The sequence below is a fragment of the Hemitrygon akajei genome, chromosome 3 (genome assembly GCF_048418815.1).
Source record: "Hemitrygon akajei chromosome 3, sHemAka1.3, whole genome shotgun sequence".
NCBI lineage: Eukaryota > Metazoa > Chordata > Chondrichthyes > Myliobatiformes > Dasyatidae > Hemitrygon > Hemitrygon akajei.
In genome coordinates this window covers 74,884,838-74,905,790 of record NC_133126.1, presented here as the reverse complement: position 1 = coordinate 74,905,790, position 20,953 = coordinate 74,884,838, and positions in this window count along the sequence as shown.

The following is a 20,953-nucleotide window of genomic DNA, read 5'->3' as shown; positions in this document are numbered from 1 at the left end:
TCATGTCCACTACTTTTTGTAGGATTTTCTGTTCAAGGGCATTTCTGTTTTTATATCAGGCCATGATGCAACCAGTCAATATATTCTCCACCACACATCTATAGAGGTTTTTCAAAATTTTAGAAGCCATGCTAACTCTTCGCAAACTTCTTAGGAAATAGAGGTGCTATTGTGCTTTCTTTGTAATCGCACTTACATGCTGGGCCCCGGACAAATCTTCTGAAATGATAACACAGGGGAATCTCAAGTTTCTGATCCCCAATGAGGACTGGCTCCTGAACCTCCAGTTTCCGTTTCCTGAAGTCAATAATCATCTCTTTGGTCTTGCTGACATTGAGTCAGAGGTTGTTCGTGTTGCACCACTCAGCCAGATTTCCAGTCTCCCTCCTATATTATGACACACACCACCTTTGATTCAGTCAACAACAGTGGTGTCGTCAGCAAGCTTAAATATGGCATTACAGCTGTGCTTTGCCTCACAGTCTTGAAGCTGATTGACTAGTTTTAAGAGGATGATAGCAATGAATGCCAAGTTATAGATAATAAAGAGTATGCTGTTTACTTATTTTGCTGCTTCAGTAAAGCAGCCAGAAAAATCAAACACCCCTCCCACGCTGGACATTCTCTCTTCTTCCTTCTCCTACCAGACAGAAGATACGAGTCCTGATGATGGGTCTTGGCCTGAAACATCAACTATCTATTCATTTCTATAGATGCTGCCTGACTTGCTGAGTTCCTCCAGCATTGAATGTGTTGCTTTGGATTTCCAGCATCAGCAGACTTTTTGTTTAGAAGATATGAAAGCACATACCAACAGACTCAAGGACAGCTTCTTCCTCACTTTTATCAGAATATTGAATGGTCCTCAATGGGCTCTTGATCTTGCCCATTATTGTCGACATGCACTGTACTTCCTTTGCAGCTGTTACTCTTTATTGTGTTCTGTTACTGTCTTACCTCATTCTACATCAATGACCTGTGCAATGATTTGATCTGTAAGAACAGAAATCTTTTTGCTGTACTTCAGTACATATGACAATAATAAACCAATTCTAATTCTGAGCTACTTTTGTAACCACAGTACCTTTCCATTTCAGTTTCTGTACACTAATAACGGGAGTGTCATTTAATGTCATGGGATATTATTGGCTACTAACCTACTGCAGCTTGTCACTGCACCTTTTTGAGACACAAATTTTACTTGCCATGTATTAACCCATGCATGATTATGTTCTGTGTTTTGCTGCCTGTAGGCATGGACTGTTTCATTTGTAGAGGAGTTGCAAATCGAATTGAACATCACACAATCATTAGTGAATAGTCTCATTTGTGCCTTTATGATAGAAGGAAGGTAATTAACGAACCAGCCAAAGATGAACGGACCTAGGACACTTCCCTGAGGAACAACAGTGGTTTCATGCTGGGACTGTGCAGTTGGACCTCCAACAACCACAAACATCTTCCTTTCTATAGGATCACAGAGTAATAGAACACTACAGCATAGGAAGAGGTCCTTTGGCCCATCTAGTCCATACCAAACCATTATGCTGCCTACTGCCATTGATCTGCACCTGGACCATAGGACCCTATACCTCTCCCATCCATGTATCTATCCAAATTTCTCTTAAATATTGAACTTGAACCCTCATCCACCACTTCCACCGGCAGCTTGTTCCACACTCTAACCACTCTCTGAGGGAAGAGATTTTACTCACTTTCCCCTTAAACACTTCACCCTGCATCCATTAACTCATAACTTCTGGTTCCAATCTCACCCAATGCCAATGGAAAAAACCTGCTTACATTTGTCCTATTTCAATGTCAGCAAAGCTAAAGAGCTGAATATTCATTACAGGAGGAGGAAACTGAAGGTCCATGAGCCAGACCTCATCAGGGGATCAGAGGTGGAGAGAGTCAGCATTATGATTTCTGAGGATCTGTCCTGGGTTCAGCATGTAACTGCCATTACAAAGAAAGCATGGCAGTGCCTCTACTTTTTTTGAAGTTTGCACAGATTCTGCATAACATCTAAATCATTGAAAAACTTCTATTGATGCATGGTGGAGAGTATATTGACTGGTTCCATTACAGCCTGGTATGGAAACTCCAAGGTCCTTCAACATGCAAAAAAAAACTGCAAAAAGGAGGTGTGGATGTAGCCCATTCTATCACAGGTAAAGCCCTCCCCACTATTGAATACATTTACAAAGAGCGTTGTTGCAGGAAAGCAGTATCTATCATTAAGGACCCCCACCAACCAGGCCATCCTCTCTTCTCACTGCTGCATCAGGAAGGAGGTTCAGCAACAGTTATTACCCCTCAACCATCAGCTTTTGAACTAGAGGGGATAACTTCACTTACCCCAACACTGAACTGATTTCACAACCTATGGTCTCAGTTTTAAGGACTGTTTTATAGAGTGCCTATAAAATGTATCACCTCCGAGGGAGTTTTCATGTTTTATTCTTTTACAACATTGAATCACAGTGGATTTAATTTGGCTTTTTTGACATTGAGCAACAGGAAAAGACTTTTTTTGTGTCAAAATGAAAACTAATTTCTACAAATTGGCCTAAATTTATTACGATTATTAAACACAAAATAATTGATTGCATAATTATGCATCCCTTCAAGTTAGTATTTAGTAGATGCATCTAGGCAATAATTACAGCCTTGAGTGTGAGTGGATAGGTCTCTATCAGCTTTGCAATTTTTCTCCATTCTTCTTTACAGAACTGCTCAAGCTCAGTCCGATTTCATGGGGATCGCGAGTGAACAGTCCTTTTCAAGTACAGTCACAAACTTTCAATTGGATTGCGGTCTTGTTCAGACTTGGCCACTCCAGGACATTAACTTTGTTGCTTTAATCCATTCCTGTGTGGCTTTGGATTTATACTTGAGGTCATTGTCTTGCTGGAAGACAAATCTTCTCCCAAGTCGCAGTTCTCTTTCAGACTGCATCAGGTTTTCCCCGTATTTTGCTGCATTCAAATTACCCTCTACCTTCACAAGCCTTCCACAGCCTGCTGCAGTGAAGCATCCCCATGGTATGAAGCATCCACCACCATGTTTCACGGAAGGGATGGTGTGTTTTTGATGATGTGCGGCATTTGACTTATGCCAAACATAGCATTTAATCTAATGACCAAAAGGCTCAATTTTGGTTTCATCAGACCATAGAACTTCTCCTGGCTGACTTCACATATTCACACATGCCTTGGGCAAACTCTTGCCAAGATTCATGGGAGATTTTTTTCAATGGTGGCTTTGCTTTGCCACTCTCCCAAAAAGCTGTGCCTGGTGAAGCACCCGGGCAATGGTTATTGTATGTGCGGCCTCTCCCATCTCAGCCGGTGAAGCCTATAACTCCTCCGGAGTTGTCATAGGTTTCTTGGTGGCCTCCCTCACCAGTCCCCTTCTTGCACAATGACTCCGTTTTTGAGGACAGCCTGTTCTAGGTAGATTTACAGCTGTGCCATACTCTTTCCATTGCTCAATGGTTGACTTAACTGTACTCCAAGGGATATTCAGTGACTTGGAACTTTTCTTGTATCCATCTCCTACTTTGTGCTTTTCAATAAACCTTTGCGTGGAGTCACTTGGGGTGTTCTTTTGGCTTCATGGTGTAGTTTTTGCCCGGATACTGACTCACCAGTAGTTGGACCTTCCAGATACAGGTGTATTTTCAGTACAATCAGTTGAAACACCTTGACTGCACACAGGTGGTCTCCATTTAACTAATTATGTGACTTCTAAAACCAATTGTCTGCACCAGTGATGGTTTTGTATATCATATTAAAGGGGGTGAATTCTTATTGTGTTTTGGACCATTGCTACACCAGTATCAAGAATGCCTACTGTGCTATTCCATGCCCTCACTTTGGGAAGTCTGATCACCTGGCTGTACCTCTACTCCCTGAGTATAGGCAGAAACTGAAGACTTCAGCACCTATAGTGAGGACAAGGGAAGCACAGGAGTGCTTAAATGACTGCTATGAATTGGTGGGCTGTACTGTATTCAGAGATTCATCTTTGAACCTGGATGAGTATGCTGCAGTTGTTACCAACTTCATTAAAACCTGTGTGGATGAGTGTGAGCCTACAAAGATGCTGTCCATTCCCAGACCAAAAGCCATGGATGAACCAGGAGGTACATCGTCTGCTGAAAACTAGATCTGTGGCATTCAAGTCTGGTGACCCAGGCTTGTACCAGAAAACCAGGTATGACTCCCAGAGGACTATTTCAAGGGTGAAGGGACAATTTTGAATGAGGTTGGAGGCGACATCAGATGTACAACAACTCTGGCAGGGTTTGCAAGACATTACTTCCTACAAAACAAAACCTAATGGCATGAATGGGAGTGATGCATCACAACCAGATGACCTTCTATGCCCACTTTGAAAGGGAGAATATAACTACAGCTGTGAAGATCCCTGCTGCACCCAGTGAACCTGTGATCTCTGTCTCGGAGGCTGATGTTAGGCTGTTTTTAAAGAGGGTGAACCCTCTCAAGGCAGAAGGTCCCGATGGAGTACCTAGTAAGGCTCTGAAAACCTGTGCCAACCAACTGGTGGGAGTATTGAAGGACATTCTCAACCTCTCACTGCTATGGGTGGAAGTTCCCACGTGCTTCAAAAAGGCAACAATTATACCAGTGCCTCAGAAGAATAATGAGAGCTACCTTAATGATTATCGCCAAGTATCACTCACATCTACAGTGATGAAATGCTTTGAGAGGTTGGTTATGACTAGACTGAACTCCTGCCTCAGCAAGGACCTGGACCCACTGTAATTTGCCTATCGCCACAACAGGTCAATGGCAGACACAATCTCAAAGGCTCTTCACACAGCCTTAGATCACCTGGACAATACAAACTCCTATGTCTGGATGCCATTCATTGACTATAGCTCAGCATATATGCAACCGGATGACCATCGAATCTTATTCAGTATCGTTAAAAGTGTACTTAGGCATTCATCCGGGTAATGCTCAAATAGTTGTCTGTGCCTTTAAGTGGAGATGGTGATGTTATTACGCACGCACGGGATAGTGGGGAGACCATTTTGCTTTCTACTGCCGAAGTTGGTGGGGTGTTGGAATCAAGAACCTCCCCCCCCCCAGAGGTACTGGGCTTGGTGAGGAAAGGTGAGCATTACTTTACAATCTCCATGTGAATTTGTTTATGCTTTTTGGTGAATCGAGAATTTTGATAATTTGACATGTTTTACATGTGGATGCTTTAGATTTTCACGAGTAAAGAACTCGATGCTGGATAGCGTGGCTTGCAAAGTTCCTCACCGGCCAAGTAGGTCAGTCTTCCTGTAATTGTATTACCAGGCAATATCTTGTAAAAGTTGTACCAAAGTGTACCTTTTGTCTAACTGTATTGTATCATGACTGATTATGCATGTAACGGTGTAACGTGAATGTTTAGTCTCGATTCGGGGGTTCAGCACGTGTGTACTAAAAAGTAGTAGACATCTTAGATGAGATGTATTTACTTACATTTTTCGCTGCTATGTATAAGGTCCAGGGTTGGGGGGATTCTAATGTTGATTGTATTGTGTTTCTTCAGAATTGCCACTACCGTATTAGTACTGTATTAGTTTGGTGCAGTTTTCTTTGTATTTTTACACTGCATACATAAGTGTGTGGATTGAAGGTTAAACGGAGATTGTAATGGCAGGACCTGATTGTAAAGTCATTTGTTTTGTTTTAAGACCCTCTTCTGGCACTTAAACAACTAAAACAGATAAAGGAATTAATCCCCAAAGAAGTATTTGTTGTCCTGAGTGTGTACCTTTCCCCAGGCTACAACATTTAATACCATCATATCATCCCACAACCTGATAGAGAGGTTGCAGAACCTGGGCCTCTGCACATCCCTCCGCAATGGATCCTTGACTTCCTAACCAGAAAACCACAATCTCTGTGCGGATTGGTGATAACATCTCCTCCTCACTGACGATCAATACTGGTGCACCTCAGGGGTGTGTGCTTAGCCCACTGCTCTACTCTCTCTATACCCATAACTGTGTGGCTTGGTATAGCTCAAATGCCATCTATAAATTTGCTGATGATGGAATTATTGTTGGTAGAATCTCAGATGGAGACAAGAGAATCTCCAGGAGTGAGATATGCCAACTAGTGAAGTGTTGCCACAGCAACAACCTGGCACTCAATGTCAGTAAGATGAAAGAGCTGATTGTGGACTTCAGGAAGGGTAAGCCGAAGGAACACATACCAATCCTCACAGAGGGATCAGAAGTGGAGAGAGTGAGCAGTTTCAAGTTCCTGGGTGTCAAGATCTCTGAGGATCTAACCTGGTCCCAACATATCGATGTAGTTATAAAGAAGGCAAGACAGCAGCAATACTTCATTAGGAGTTTGAAGAGATTTGGTACGCCAACAAAAACACTCAAAAACTTCTATAGGTGTATTCTATTCTCCTATTCTATAGGAGAGCATTCTGACAGGCTGCATCACTGTCTGGTATGGAGGTGGGTCTACTGCACAGGACCAAAAGAAGCTGCAGAGGGTTGTAAATTTAGTTGGTTCCATCTTGGATACTAACCTACAAAGTACCCAGGACATCTTTAGGGAGCGGTGTCTCAGAAAGGCAGCGTCCATTATTAAGGACCTCCAGCACCCAGGGCATGTCCTTTTCTCACTGTTACCATTAGGTAGGAGATACAGAAGCCTGAAGGCACACACTCAGCGATTCAGGAACAGCTTCTTCGCCTCTGCCATCCAACTCCTAAATGAACATTGAACCCGTGAACACTACCTCACTTTTTTAATATATATTATTTCTGTTTTTGCACAATTTTTAATCTGTACAATATATGTATATTGTTATTTATTATTGTTATTATTTTTTCCTTCTATATTATGTATTGCATTGAACTGTGCTGCTAAGTTAACAAATTTCAAGACACATGTACAAGACGTTGGCGAGGTCTAATTCAGAGTATTGTGTGCAGTTTTGGTCATCTACTTACTGGAAAGATATAGATAGATAGATAGATAGATAGATACTTTATTCATCCCCAAGGGGAAATTCAATGTTCCTCCAGTATGATATCACATAAGCACAAGACAGACCAAGACCAACTGACCAAAAAAACCACATAATTATAACATACAGTTACAACAGTGCAAAGCAATACCATAATTTGATAAGAGCAGACCATGGGCACGGTAAAAAAAAAGTCTCAAAGTCCCAGATAGCCCATCATCTCACGCAGATGGCAGAAGGAAGAAACCTCCAACGTGGCAAAACTTCCCGATGCAGCCTCTGGAAGCACCCGAGCACAGCCCAACTGTGAGTCCGTCCGAAAACTTCCGACAACTTCGTGCCTCCGACCAGCCCTCCGACACCGAGCACCGAGCACCATCTCTGCCGAGTGCTTCAACCCCGGCTCCGGCCACCAAGCAACAGGCAAAGCCGAGGATTCGGGGCCTTCCTCTCTGGAGATCTCTCCGATCGCTCAGTAGCAGCGTCAGCAGCACAGGCATGTCAGAAGTTTCGCCAGATGTTCCTCCGTGCTTCACACATCCGTCTCAATCAAATCAGGATTGTGCACGGCCCCTACTTACAGATAACGGATATTCCTTACTGGAGTGGCCGCTGCGCCCTGCGTCGTCGCGCCGCCATCTTGATGTTGAAATAAGATTGAAAGAATACAGAGAACGTTTACAAGGATGTTGCTGTGATTTGAAGACCTGAGTTATAAGGAAGGATGGAATAGATTAGAACTTTATACATTAGAACACAAGGTTGAGTGGAGATCTGGGCGAGCTATACAAAACTATGAGCAGCATAGATAGGGTAACTACAGGCAGTCTTTTCCACTGAGATTGGATGGATGAGACTATAACTGGATGTCATAGGTTAAAGGTGAAATGTTTAAGGGGAACATGAGGGTAAATTTCTTCACTCAGAGGGTGATGGGAGTGTGGAATGAGCTGCCAGTGCTACTTTGATGCAATTTTGATCTCAGCGTTTAAGAGAAGTTTGGATAGGTACATGGATGGGCGGTATATCGAGGGCTATGTTCCAGTGCAGGTGATGGGACTAGGCAGTTTAAATGGTTCAGCATGGATTCGATGGGCCCAAAGGACTACAAAACTTTGATCTGATCCCTTGTCTGTGGGATTCTCTCTGCCCATTGCACGCTGCTGTCTGCCTGTAGCATACGTATAACACCACCTCACTTTCCAGGATTATCTGCTACTGCTAATACAATGCCTTTACACTCTCCATAAACTGGTGTTGGTCCCTTGACTTTAACGAAATACCAAAGTACTGACTGGATGATTCTGATGCTCATGGCCCAAAGGATAGTCCGTGCTATGAGAGTTATTTGATTTGATCTCATTGTTGCTTAATGGAAAGTATCCCCATTACTAATAATTTTATTGGAAGGTGCATTGCAAGGAGGTAGATTATGTAAGAACAAGGTTAGTAAGGTTGCTCCACTCTCCATGTACTACAAGCCCCCCTTCAGGAATAGGCAAGGTTGATTGGTTGTTGCCAAACCGACCTGGTATTAACTTCCTCCAGATAGGAGACACAAGAGAGACTGCAAACGCTGCAAATCACAAAAAGCTGGAGGAGATCAGTAGGCCGGTCAGCATTTATGGAGAGAAATGGCCAGTCAATATTCTGGGTTGAGATCCTTCATCTCGACAGAGTATGTTATCATTGAATTCTGCCAGCTGGATTTCATGTGGTTCCATAGATATACCCCTTGCTTCTTCCCAGGGTTGTTCAAAGTGGAGAAGCACTGATTTATCAACTGAAAGAAGAAACTTGGTAATATTCAGAACATCTATCTTGTGTTTGTTCTGAGGACATGAGATATGAGTTGATCTTGAGAAATCTTGATTCCCAGCATGGCTTGTGCACCGGTCTCTGTTCAGATTTGCAAACACAGAAGGAATCAAGTGGAAATTTTTCATTTTAGTAACATAACCAGAATAAATAATGCTACCATGACAACCCTTCAACATGTTCGACTAAAGGCATACCAGCATGAGTAAGTATCCAATATATGTCATATTTCACAGAAATTTCAGTCTGAAGACAACTGTTGCCCAGAAATAACGTGACTGTTGCTAAAATAAATCTTTATAAAAAGTAATTTTTTATGCTGCATTAGTACGTAATTTTTCTTAAGTAATCTGTTTGAAATTTGCCACTTTGATGATTTGAGCAATAGAAATTGTGTCAGGCCACATGGCATCATTTTAATGTAGAATGTATCCCCAGAATTAATCGTATGGTCGCACTGAAAGATTTTTATGTAAGGACTGCTTGCAGTTGATGACTATTTCAACAATATCTTAATTTTTTTTAGATCTGTGGCAAAATGAGCACAATGTTCTCAAATTATTTATCAGAAAACTTGAGAGAATTTCAGTTCAATTTTCTCTTAAAATTGGCTAATCCAATCACGGTTACATATGGATGCTAGTTTAAGAGATGTCCACTCAAAGGTTAATTTAAATAATAATACACCCAGTGGTCGCTTTATTAGATACCTCCTGTTCATGGTCTTCTGTTGTTGTCCATCTTCTTCAAGCCTCGATGTGTTTGTGCTTTAGAAGCTCTTCTTTACACGACTGTTTAACATGTGGTTATTTAAGTTACTGTCGCATTCCTGCCAGTTTGAACCAGTCTGGCCATTCTCTGATCTTTCATTAAGGTGGCATTTTCTCCACAGAACTGCTGCATGCTGGTTTTATTTTGTTTTCCACAACATTCTCTGTAAATTCTAGATACTGCTATGCATGAAAATCCAAGGAGATCAGCAGTTTCTGATATACTCACACCTTCCTGCCTGGCACCAACAATCATTCTACAGTCAAAGTCATTTAGATCACATTTAGATCTGACGCCTGGTCTGAATAACAACTGAGCCTCTTTATCAGGTCTGCACACTTTTATGCCTTGAATTGCCACATGATCGCCGGGTAGATATTTGCATTATCGAGCAGATGTACCGATGTACCTAATAAAGTGGCCTTGAAATGCATGTATATACAGTGGATTCTGGTTAATTGGGACCAGTACATTTTGGCCCAATTAAGCAGGTGTCATAATCAGTTGAATTTTCATGCAAATTGTTAAAAGGGTATAAAAAAGACAAACCACCATTAACTGAATAACAAATTATGTATTTAAATGAAATACAGTACAAATTAGAATACTATAAATACTACCACAGTATTATAAACTGGCCGTGTTCTTTGGATTGACTGTAAATGAACAAAATCGGTGCAGACTCCTCGTGTCGATAATGGACTGCCTTCATACAGTGCTATCAATGATTGCAACCTCCAAGTCTTCATTTGTATTGTAACATTCAAGATGACTGTTGATACCTTCAAATTCTTTGTAGTTCCTAACTGACTGAGGTAGCAAAATCATTTCATTTTCACTCCAGGCCATTTCTGGCATCTCTAAACCTGAATGCTTGAAATCACAGTGAGCCAAACTGTTCTGAATTGTCTTTTAGCTTTTTCCTAACCATCTGTCAGTAACAACAATATCTACTTTTTGAACACAAACACATGCAATTGAAACTCTTTAAAAACTGTTCACTCTTAAGCATGGTGTAACAGTGGCAGAAGTGTACATGTCTGATACTAGTTAGGAACAGTTTGATAACTGTCTCCTGTCCCAATTAAGCAGCTTAGTGACCCAAATAAACAAAGGGAATTTCAACTATTTTCTTGATTAGTTTTTGTTCTTTAAGAGTTGTCCCAAATAAGTGGCTGCCCTGATTAACTAACGGGCCAATTAACTGGAATCTACTGTGTGTATACATACATAAAAATGAACTAGGTAGTGCAAAATGACAAAACAAAATTAAGAGATAGTATTCATAGGCTGGTTCATTGTCCATTCAGAAAACTGATGAAAGGAAATAAACTGTTCCTAAAACATTGACACTGGGACTTCAGGCTTCTTTAGATGGCTTGTCTTGGGAGATGGGGGTCCTTAGTGCTGGAACTAGGTCTGAACTAGGGTTCTGAGTGTGCATACGCCTTTGTGTTCTGCATGCTGAGTGAGATGTCTTGGTGTACATACTTTCGCCCACAATTCGGCACTCAACAACTGTATTAAGTTCTCTATTGGTAGTTGGATCATTAATTTACATTTAATTTGAAAGCTGATGCATTACCATTAATGCCAATCAGGTGTTTGCAGTTTCATCAGCTTCATTACTGATTTTACAGTATTTTCTTTGAGACTTAGTTTAAATGTTTCATTTATATTGAAACGTTTCTAGACTGATTTTATTCTGCCTTGCAGTCCTTGGTTTATGCCCTTTCCTTTTCTAATTGAAACAGTTTGTGGTACTAAACCACTGCTATTGTGAAGGGAAAGATTTGTTATGTCGGTAGCAGCATTTCCTGCCTTTGTCTACTTGGACGTGTGATTTGGCCACTTTTTCTACCATTTACTCATGTACAGCATCAGCATGGGCACTGTGCAGCACCTGACATGCTTTGCTGTGAATGGAAACCATTTCCTTTGATTTTACAAACACACTGAAAAGTTTAATTCTGGTGAATTCTGTGGTTTAGATTGATGGTTTTTTTCCTGTGGTCGATCACATGTGAACTAGTCTCACAGTTCTCAACTAAGAAAGGGCCAACATTATTCAACTGAGACAAAGTCATCTCCACAACTCCGTAGTCATTAATAGTATCATGGTTTTCAACAATCTGAAATCTTGTTATCAATTCATTGAATTAAACATCTTTTGTCTTGTTGGTGTCAGGTCTGTTAAACTGGCAAGCATCTGCGAGCTAACTTTCGTTACTGACACAACTGACTTTACTTTCTGATGCTGATGCATAGGTTCCTTTGGAGCGGGCACACTTTTGCTTCTGCCTTCAAAATCAACTATATCATTCGACCAGCCAGCATCTCCATTTGTTCTATTTACAAACTGAAGAGCTCCGCAGTTTTTCCCAAAAACAGACACCATATTGCATTCGTGCTCAGTAGTCACGTGATCGTTGATACTCAGCGATCGGCCCTTTATTTCTCCTGTGCTTGTCTGTGGAGTTGCTTTAAGTCATTGAAATCGCCGTGAGTAATAGTAGTTTTCAAATCTATTCTCCCACATGGAAGCTCAATGCATTTGACAACTTTAAGTACTCTGGGCAGCTTCAGATCTTTTCCATTTGATTCTCATTGCCTGTACAATGTATATCACAGCGTCTAGTGATCTAACAAAGTGTGCAGAGAAACATATGGCAGCAAAGAGCTTTGAAAGGTGCATCTGGTTTCAAGGGGCTCCTCTCAGACTGCTCAATTGTGCACAATGTTACACATATGATCAAGTACATTGAACAGTGATATCACACTTACCCACACAGACTGCTTTCACCAATCATCCCATCACCCTCCAGATGTGAGGTTGAAGACACCTACAAGACAAAAGCAGCAGGTTAACAATGTTTACAATTTTGCTGATTCGCTGAAGTGAAATATCCAGAACACTTGTGTGATTTATATTCCTGGAATTATCATTATAAAGTGTATTTATGTCTGTTTTCCTAGCTCTTCAGTTCGGGAATGTGGTGAACTAGATATACCTGTCTGACTGCTCCTGTGGCTCCTCCCACAGACCCTGCTGACTGCTCCTGTGGCTCCTCCCACAGACCCCTGTATAAAGGCGACTGTGGGCTGCTGCTCTCCCTCATTTTCCCCAGGATGTAGTGTTGTTTATTCTTCCAGTCAATAAAAGCCGATATCTCGCTTCCTAAGTCTCAGCGTGAGTTATTGATGGTGCATCAGGGAATTTCATTTCCCTTTGCAATATATTTTCTACACTGATCATAGCATTTGTATCGCATATATACAGGAAGGTGCCAGAAAAGGGCCAGTAACATCCTGAAGGATCCCACACACCCTCTTCATGGTTTATTTGTTCCTTTCCCATCAGGCAGGAAGCTGCGCAGCATCTATTCCAGTATCACCAGATTCAAAAACAATTACTTTCCCCAAGCGGTAAGGCTGATCAACACCTTCACCCACGAATCTACCCCTCCACCCCCTCCCCAACTACCACTACTTTATCATTTCCTGTCAGTCACTTTATGTACAGACACCTCATGCCTAGCGTCACTTTATAGACATACAATGAATGTATATAAGGTATCTTATGTATTTATATGTATTCCATGTTTTAATTATTGTGTTTTTTATCTTATTGCATTTTATTTATTCATTTTATGTTTGTTTAGAGATACTGTGCAGAATAGGTCCTTCTGATCCTTTAAGCTGCTCCGCCCAACAACCCCCAATTTAACCCTACTCTAATCATGAGGCAATTTACAAAGACCAATTAATAAGACCACAACACTATGAGCTATAGGAGTGGAATTAGGCCATTAAGTCTGCTCTGTCATTTCATCATGGCTGATCCATTTTCCCTCTCAGCCCTAATCTCCTGCCTATTCCCTGTATCCCTTCATGCCCTGACCAATCTAGAATCTATCTATCCATCTCTGCCCTAAATATACATAAAGACTTGGTCTCCATGGCTGCCTGTGGCAACAAATTCCACAGATTCTCTACTCTGGCTAAAGAAATTCCTCTTCTCTGTTTGAAATGGACACCCTTTGATTCTGTGGCTGTGTCCTCTGGTCTTAGACACTCCCACCATAGGAAATATCCTCTCCACATCCACTCTATCAAGGGTTCGATAGGTTTAAGGCCTTGATTAACCTACTAACTGGTACATCTTTAGACTGTGGGAGAAAACCAGGCACCTGAGAGAACCCTATGCATTCCGTGGGGAGGACTTACAAATTCCGTACTGAGAATGCTGGGACTGAACTCTGAACTCTGACACCTGACCTGCAATAGTGTTGTGTTAAAAGTTACGCTACCATGGTATTTTTTTGTGCTGCATCAGATCTGGAGTAACAATTACTTAAAGCACTGAGTATTCTCCATGTTTTCTCCTCTTTGGATGGATTCCCAACATACCCTAGACATCGTATTGGGGGCTGAAGAGGATGGCTTTGGGGGAGGGGTGGAGGAGTGGATTCAGCCGCACAGAGGCCGATTGCAGGTGGCCTGTGACCAGGCTGTGTAAAGGCTGGAAAAGGCAGAGTCCCGGTGTCAGCTCTCCGAGCACCCCACAATGGATGCAGAGCTGCACCCAGGACAGTTAGTGTACGTGTGAAATCGGCAATACACAGGCCACCCTAAGATTCAGGATCTCTAGCTTTCCATTCCCCACCACAGCTGAGCCCTGATAAATCAGTGTATACAGTAGTACCAGTGGATTCCTCACGGCCCCCTACACATCTCCACTGCTCTGACCTTTGACCATGCAGCCTGGAGTTAAGGACAAAAGGCAACAGAGAATCTTGCACCTGAGTGGGTCCCTACCGAGCCACGGAGCAATGAAGAGGAGACAGACTCTGTGGTGGGTCTCCAGACTCCCTATGGGCCAGAAGAATATGTGGGATATATGGCAGTAATAGCTCAGTGCTAGATCAATTGGAAGAACAGCAAAGCTCTGGGCAGGAGCAGCAGCACTCCTCAGGGTCCGAAGAGGAGCGAGGCAGAGGAGGCTCCCCAGTGCTCCCTCCAGTGATCGATGCGGACCCTGCTGGCGCCCATTCCAACCCATTCAACTTACTGAGGTCTATCATCCGTTGCCAAAGTGGAGAGAGTGAGGCTGCAAGGGAGCCGTCATAGTACCTATAGGGACAGCTTCATAATAAGATTCCCAGTCAGTAGTGAAAATGACTTTCAGTGGGACACTGATTAGTTTTGGTGTGGGTGAATGTAGCCAGGTGGAACAGAGAATTGTGCCTGTTGTTTCCAGCAGGAGAGAAAATAGCATGGGACATTCCTCCCCAAATGGCTGTAAAAGCATGCCCCATATGTACTCGGACCATCGTCTAGTCCATAAGGGGAGGTAAGCAGCAGCATTACTGATATTTTTATTAGATTTATTTTTGTGACCACGTGAGGTGTGTTACTTATGCAGTTTCTTTTGTACATTGCAGAATGTAGTGGTCACAGATCCCAGGGTTACTGGCAGGTTCTGTACCTTTAAGGCAGGCAGTCTGACAAGGTGTTTTAAACTCATAACATTTTATTAACAAACAGCATTTTTGTTAAAAACATTGTACATAGAGAGACAAGTCAGATATCACAGAAGATACAGCTCTTGAGTTATCACCAGACCGAATAAAGTGTATAAGGTAAAGTTACTACACCAGTATAATAAAGCGCGGCATTCCTCAGGTTTACATGGAGATTTAAGACTAACCATACAAATACCATAAAATAAAGTTAAGCAAAAGACCTTAAATAAAAAGCTGAAGTCGTGACTCACACAAAACAATGTACCAAAGGAGCTGCATAAGTAACACACCTCACATGGGTAGACATGGTCACTAAAACAAATAAACTAAAAACATCCTCAATGCTGGCACTTACCTCCCCTTAAGGACTAGACAATGGCCCAAGCATGTGTGTGGGGGCATCTGGGGAGGAAGGGCCAACACTATTTTCCCTGCCACCAGAAACAATTCTCTGGGTGGGAAATCCTGGAGGCCCCATTTTGCCAGATTCGGGAGCAGTTGTTACCCTGCAGCCATCAGGCCCCTGGACTGGCTTCACTCGCCTTGATGCAGCTGTGAGCTCTGCAGTTCATGTTCCATGTGTTTTTGTTTACTTTTGTTTTCACCGTTTGCGCGATTTGATCAAGGCGCTTCAGTGCTGAACCGACTCTGCAGCTGTGGCCTGCAGCCTTCGACACTGGCCTCAGCTCTGGATTGGCTCAGTGGATATGGCCTGCAGCCTTTGACACTGGCCTCAGCTCTGGATTGGCTCAGTGGATATGGCCTGCAGCCTTTGACACTGGCCTCAGCTCTGGATTGGCTCAGTGGATATGGCCTGCAGCCTTCGACACTGGCCTCAGCTCTGGATTGGCTCAGTGGATATGGCCTGCAGCCTTCGACACTGGCCTCAGCTCTGGATTGGCTCAGTGGATATGGCCTGCAGCCTTCGACACTGGCCTCAGCTCTGGATTGGCTCAGTGGATATGGCCTGCAGCCTTCGACACTGGCCTCAGCTCTGGATTGGCTCAGTGGATATGGCCTGCAGCCTTCGACACTGGCCTCAGCTCTGGATTGGCTCAGTGTATATGGCCTGCAGCCTTCGACACTGGCCTCAGCTCTGGATTGGCTCAGTGGATATGGCCTGCAGCCTTCGACACTGGCCTCAGCTCTGGATTGGCTCAGTGGATATGGCCTGCAGCCTTCGACACTGGCCTCAGCTCTGGATTGGCTCAGTGGATATGGCCTGCAGCCTTCGACACTGGCCTCAGCTCTGGATTGGCTCAGTGGATATGGCCTGCAGCCATCAGGCTGTTGGACCAGCTTCACTCGCCTCAGAGCTGAGTTGGCTATGGTCTCACTTTTGGTTAATGATCTCTGTGTACTTGTTTACTTTCTTATTGTTTGCATGATTTGTTCTTTCTTCACACATTGGGTGTTTGACAGTCTTGGTTGTGTGGAGTTCTTCTTTAATGGGTTCTATTGTATTTCTTTTGTCTTGTGGCTGCCTGCAAGAAGTCAAATCTCAGGGTTGTATACAGTATCTATACTTTGAAGGCTGAGTGGTCTGGGATGATTATGAAACCTTCAAACAAATCTGATATGATCTTGGCCCATTGTCTGATGCCAGCTCCTCAAGAACAGTCTTCCACACAAAGACGAATCCCAGTTACTGTAGGTTATGTTCTCCTGTTGTGCAGGTTCTCGCAGTACTTTTCAATTGTCACCAAGAAATGTTACAAACCCGCTTTTGCCTTTCTGACAAGTCAACATGGACTGTCTGATGTAGTCCATAAGACCATGAGACAAAGGAGCAGAAGTCGGCAATTCAGCCCATCGAGTCTGCTCCGCCATTTTATCATGAGCTGATCCATTCTCCCATTTAGTCCCATTCCCCCGCCTTGTCACCATAACCTTTGATGCCCTGGCTACTCAGATACCTATCAATCTCTGCCTAAAATACACCCAATGACTTGACCTCCACTGCCGCCCGTGGCAACAAATTCCACAGATTCACCACCCTCTGGCTAAAAAATTGCTTCATATCTCTGTTCTGAATGGGCACCCTTCAATCCTTATGTCATACCCTCTCGTACTAGACTCCCCCACCATGGGAAACAACTTTGCCACATCCACTCTGTCCATGCCTTTCAACATTCGAAATGTTTCTATGAGGTCCCCCTTTATTCTTCTGAACTCCTAGGAGTACAGTCCAAGAGCAGTCAAATGTTCCTCATATGTTAACTCTCTCATTCCTGGAATAATTTTAGTGAATCTTCTCTGAACCCTCTCCAACGTCAGCACATCCTTTCTTAAATAAGGAGCCCAATACTGCACATAGTACTCCAAGTGAAGTCTTACCAGTGCCTTATAGAGACTCAACATCACATCCCTGCTCCTATACTCTATTCCTCTAGAAATGAATGCCAACATTGCATTCGCCTTCTTCACCACGGACTCATCCTGGAGGTTAACCTTAAGGGTATCCTGCACGAGGACTCTCAAGTACCGTTGCATCTCAGAACTTTGAATTCTCTCCCCACTTAAATAATAGTCTGCCCGTTTATTTCTTCTACCAAAGTGCATGACCGTACACTTTCCAACATGGTATTTCATTTGCCACTTCTTTGCCCATTCTCTCAATCTATCCAAGTCTCTCTGCAGACTCTGTTTCCTCAGCACTACTGGCCCCTCCACCAATCTTTGTATCATCAGCAAACTTATGTCATGTCAGACATTTGGTGTTTTTGCTGTTTTGTCCCACACACCTGATGAAACATACACATCCATCCTCATTCTTCTAAATCTATATTAATATCTGGCCAATATATTAGAAACATAGAAAACCTACAGCACAATACAGGCCCTTCGGCCCACAAAGCTGTGCCGAACATGTCCCTACTCTAGAAATTACCTAGGCTTACCCATAGCCCTCTATTTTTCTGAGCTCCATATACCTGTCCAGGAGTCTCTTAAAAGACCCTATTGTATCTGACTCCACTACTGTTGCCGACAGCCCATTTCACGCACTCTCTGCATAAAAAAACTTATCCCTGACATCTCCTTTATACCTGCTTCCAAGCACGTTAGAACTGCTCCCTCTTGTGCTAGCCATTTTATCCCCGGAAAAAAGCCTCTGACTATATACACAATCAATGCCTCTCATCATCTTATACACATCTTATGTTACGTTTCTGGTATATAGAACAAAGAACAGTATGGCAGAGGGAAGGCCTTGCAGTCCTTGATCTGTGCCAAACTTGATGCCATATTAAATGAATCCCATCTGCCCTCATGTGGTCCCCTATACCTATTGTCACTGCCTGTTCATGTGCTCATCCGAACCCTCTTAAATGCAGCTATCATAATCGACATTACACTTGCGTCGAATCAGAATCAGGTTTAATATCACTGACATACGGTATGTCATGAAATGTGTTATTTTGCAGCAGCAGTTCATTGCAATACATAATAATTAAAAACTATAGATTACAATTTTATATATATATAAAAAATAAGTAGTACAAAAAGAGCAAGAGAAGTAGTAAGGAAGTCCACAAGGGTTCATTGTCCATTCAGAAATCTGATGGCGGAGGGGAAGAAGCTGTTCCTGAAACACTGAGTGTGTGTGTTCAGGCTCCTGTACCTCCTCCTTGATGGTAGCAATGAGAAGTGGTCATGTCCTGGGTGATGGGAGTCCTTCTCACCTCTGCCTGTAAGGAGTTTGTACACTCTCCCTGTGGCCATGTGGGTTTCCTCCAGGTGCTCTGGTTTCCTCCCACAGTCCAAAGACGTGCCAGTTGGTAGATTATTTGGTCATTGTTAATTGTCCTGTGATTAGGCTAGTATTAAAATCGGGGGATTGCTGGTCTGTGCAGCTCAAAGGGCCAAAGGGCCTATTCTGCACTGCATCTCAATCAATCAATCAATCATTCAATAAATAAACAGATTTATGATGGATATTGCCTTTTTAAGGCATCACCTTTTGAAGACGCTCTCAATGCCAAGGAGGCTAGTGCCCATGACAGAACTGGCTGAGTTTACAACTTTCTGCAGTTTTTTTCCGATCCTGTGCAGTGGCCCCTACATACCAGACTTTGATGCAACCAGTTAGTATGCTCTCCACGGTATATGTGCAGAAATTTGTGGGAGTCTTTGATGATATACCAAGTCTCTTCAAGCTCCCAATGAAAGATAGCTGCTTTCGTGCCTTCTTGGTAATTGCATCAATATGTTGGGCCCAGGATAGATCTTCAGAGATGCTGACACCTTGGAATTTGAAACTGCTCATCCTTTCCACTGCTGATCCCTTGATGAGGACTGGTTTGTGTTCCCTCAACTTCCTGTTCCTGAAGTCCACAATCAATTCCTTGTTGATGTTGAGTGCAAGGTTGTTGCAACACCACTCAACCAACTAATCTATTTCATTCCTGTAGGCTCCTCCTCACCATATGAAATTCTGCCAACGATAGTTGTGTCATCAGTAAACTTACAGATGGCATTTGAGCTGTGCCTAGCCACACAGTCATGAGTGTACAGAGAGTAGAGCAGTGGGCTCTGCACACATCTTTGAAGAGTGCCATTATAGACTGTTAGCAAGGAAGAGCACTGACTGTTGGCTGTTGATGAAGAAGTCAAGGATCCAGTTGCAGAGAGAGGTACAGAGGCCCAGGATTTGGAGCTTTTTGATTAGAACTATGAGTATGATTGTGTTGAACACTGAACTGTAAACAGTAAACAGCAGCCTGCCGTAGATACTGCTATTGTCCAGGTGATCCAAGGTGAGAGCCAGAGATTTTGCATCCTTTGTAATCTATTGTGGTGATAGGCAAATTACAGCAAGTCTCGATCCTTGGTTAGACAAAACTTGATTCTGGCCATGACTCACTGCTCAAAGCACTTCATCACAGTAGATGTGAATGCAACTGGGCAATAGTTATGTAGGAAGCTCACTCTGTTCTTCTTGAGCGCTGGTATGATTGGTGCCCTTTTGAAGCAGGTGAGACCTCTGACTGCAGCAGTGAGAGATTGAAGATGTCCTTGAGGACTCCCACCCAGTTGGTTGGCCCAAGTTTTCAGTGTCCTACCAGGGCTCACCCTCTTGTAAAATGTTCTGATGTTGGCTTCCAAGATAGAGATCACAGGGTCACCAGCTGGTGCAGGAATTCACACATGTGTAGTTTTATTCTCCTTTTCAAAGCATGTACAAAACATGTTGAATTCATCTGGGAGTGAATCGTCACAGCCATTCATGAAGTTAGGTTTTGCCATGTAGGAAGTAATGTCCTACAGACCCTACCAGAGCTGACATGTATTTCATCTCAAAGTTCAACCACAGTTGTATTTTCACTCTTAAAATAGCCTTCCATGGGTTGTACCTGGATTTCTTGTATAGTTCTGGATCACTGCACTTGCCAGTGGGCTTTGAATATATCTCATTCAAAATTTGTCTTTTCAGGACGTTGGAGATAAGTATTCTCTGCTCCGATTCAATGGAGAGATCTTCTGTTGTAAAATGATGGCAGGTGTATTTGGACGCATCCAGATGATTTCAATCTCAGAGTTTGTTAATAGATATTCCAAAAGCTTATCTTGCTTGTTATCTGAGCAATTTCTGTAGTTGCAGCTAGCTGGAGAATTCATAGATCCTCACTGCACACCTGAATCCTAATGTGACTCTTTAGGAAAATTATTGGCAACAATTATTGTTTTGCTTGGAAGACCAATACTCAATGTTATCAGCCTATTGGGCAGAAAGACCATCCATTTCTGCATTCAGAGGCTGCCATTATTGACTGATGTCTTACGATTTCTGAATAATCTTATTCATTCTGGGCGAAATC